The sequence below is a fragment of the Cyrtonyx montezumae genome, unplaced genomic scaffold (assembly GCF_038088225.1).
Source record: "Cyrtonyx montezumae isolate F1298 unplaced genomic scaffold, pur_monq_1.0 scaffold_9, whole genome shotgun sequence".
NCBI lineage: Eukaryota > Metazoa > Chordata > Aves > Galliformes > Odontophoridae > Cyrtonyx > Cyrtonyx montezumae.
Window position 1 is genome coordinate 8,586,157 of NW_027072100.1, and position 2,900 is coordinate 8,589,056.

Here is a 2,900-nt window from a genome sequence, read left to right on the forward strand (position 1 = left end):
TGTTTCCACCAGCTTAACAGCGTCCATCCAACATCAGGTGACAGTGAGATCCCGCAGGTGTGTGTCTTGTAGTGATGTACCCCTACTTCTAGGGAGGATAATAACTTTTAAAGGCAAAATAAGTTAACTGTTAGCTGAGGAAGGACCAAGAGGGTTTACTAAGGCCTCTGCTGCCCACATCTGTACCTGCAGTGATCCTTTAAAGCTGCACTAGTCTCCAAGGCCCACGCTACATAAACGAGGGCAAAGTCCTGTGTCGGCTGTCGTTTGCTGAAGGGATGATTCATGCTGTTCAAGAATACAAACAAACAGCAGTTGGTATTGAGGAAATGCCACAGGGAGGTAAAACCGAGCAGGAAGAGCCACACACCATTTGTTGTAGGCAACAACCCGGGCGGTCAATGAGCCATTCTTCTCCAGCAAAGATTTGATTTGCAGACTTCCCAGAGATTTTAAACAACAGAAATTAAAGCTGTACATGTGGTTCAGAGATGGATTTGCTGGGCTTCCTGCCTCGATTTGTCCCTTCCTGATACCACCCAGGGCTCCATCACTGCATCAGTGGGAGCAGCAAATAATTAGAATGCAATTTTTAATGAGATGGCAATGGAGCACCCACATGATCCACATTTTATTTTTTGTTTCAGCAGAAAAAAAGCAAGCTCTCAGTGCCGCTAGATGGCATTGGAGACAGCAGCACAGTGGAGTTGACCAGCATCACCGGTGCTGCTCACATCCCTGTGCTGTAACAGTGAATGCTGGCTGCTCCAGGGAACAAATCAGTGCACTGGATTCTGGATTGGCACCACCAAAATTGTAAATATATTTTAAAAGATCCGAATAATGTCCAAATTGAACTTGTTGCCATCTAGAAGAAGAAATCAGAGGTATATCCAGGGAAAACAAATGTCATTTATAATCAGGATGAGATGCAACAGTGGGGGTCCACATAGAGTGGCTGCATTATTTTAATGGAAGTTGATCCAAAGTGTTTCCTTCCCAGGGAAAGATGGAGAACTCTGGAGTGTCAATCAAAAGGCAGTTTCTTTCTTAATATTTTCCCCACATGATTTTCTTCCCCCAGATGTGATCATTATTAGTCCAAGCCTTTCAGCTCACTGTAAGATGAAGACAGGCAGAAATTGACCATAAAAATGTGTGGGGTCCTGTGCTACATCCCAAATCCAAAGGGATCCAAAGGAGCAAAATGTGCAGACATTTCCTTCAGCCAAAATAATTTCATTTGGAACAGAATAAATGACAAAAAAATGCAGTCTCTTACTCAGCTATACACCTAGCTTAGGAATACAAAATCTGTTCTGAGCAGAGCAACATTTTAAGAACCTGTGAAAGCACAGATAAAGCGTTCCACCCTAGAAGAAGTAAGAATTAAATACCTTGAGCTGTCTCAGACCTTGAGGCACTATAGATAAAATCTTCCAGCCATATAAGCAACAGCTATGAAAAACACATTCAGCAGGAAAACTAACCTCCCTGAATCATTGTGTGCCTCCTTTCCTAAGGAGAGAGGCAAACTTGTGACTTTTTGCTGCTGGTGAGAAGAGATTCTCATCTGATGTAGATCAATGTAATTGTCCTTCATCGTCTAGAGCTGATGTGATGCAGCGAAGGGAATTCAGAGTGTCCCCATGGACTGAGCATGTAAGGGGAGTTAGAGTTGGCCAGCTCTGCATGCAAGTGAGAGCTCTGCAGTATGGCTCAGTGTGCTCTGGGGATGCCCAGGAACACAGGAAATTCAGGGCAATGTTTGTGTTTGCTTGGGGAAAAAAATAGAAAAAAAAGTCAATAAGGCAGATTCTGATACACGCACTGAGAAGGATGTATTTGTGCTGTCACCTTTGCTATAGAATCCCCATCCTTCTGTTGTCTCACAGCTAATGGCAGTTAACTTAGTTCACTGTGCCACAAGTCTGTGGCAGCTGAAGTATGGGCTGCGGGTGCTTTGTGACGTGCTGGAAACAGCAGGCAGGCAGGCCAGCTTCTTTGCACGGCCAGCTGATAGCCATCATTACCTGGGAAAGCAGAGCATGACACCAAAACATTCAGACTCTTAGCAAGAGGTCGTTGGTGCAGTTAAGCTCGCACCTTTTTACATCAGTTGGGATCAATTAGAGGTTTCTGGATACCTCCAGCTCCCCCTGCAGTCATTCTGTAAAGAAAGCCAACCTGGGGCTTGATCATGGATGATTAATCTGTATTTAACCACATATTAAAACGTTTTTTCCTTTTTTTTTTTCTTTTTATGGTAATCCACAATTTCTATCAGCAGCTGTTGAGGTCATCTGGTTTTGTGCAATCCTTTTAACATTGTGCTTGGATCTGCTCTGAGACTTTTCCCTCGCTAAAACAGTGCAGATTTCTTTCATTTCTCCTCTCCTCCGGGGATCCAGGCACTGAGCATGTGCTACCTGTGTTAGTGTAAATCAGATAACCAGGAGGATAGCATATGATGAGGACTCAGGGCAGTTTATCAGTGTTTTTCAGGAACCCCACGCTTTGTAGTTCACTGTTATTCCGGCCTAGTGAGTGTTTCTGGCTTCTTATCTGCTTTTTGTCTCACTCTGAATCAAATGATGTTCCTCTCTTAGAGATAAGCCTCCTCTCTTTTTTATAGCCCTGTTATTATCACTGTCTTGGAGTTCTCAGTAGCTCTTGCTCAATGAGCAAGACGTCCTCCCTGACATTTACCTAACTAATGGATCCCAGCCCCAGGGTGCTGCAGGGTGTCCTCACTGTAGGAAGAACCTCCTCCAGCCCTAGGGGTGCCTGGGGAAACATCTCCCCATGGAGCATCCCGGGGCCAGATGGGTGGTACTCCTTGGGATGGCTGCAAGGGGAAAAAAGCATCTGTGCTCATGTTTTGCTAATCTAATTAGGCA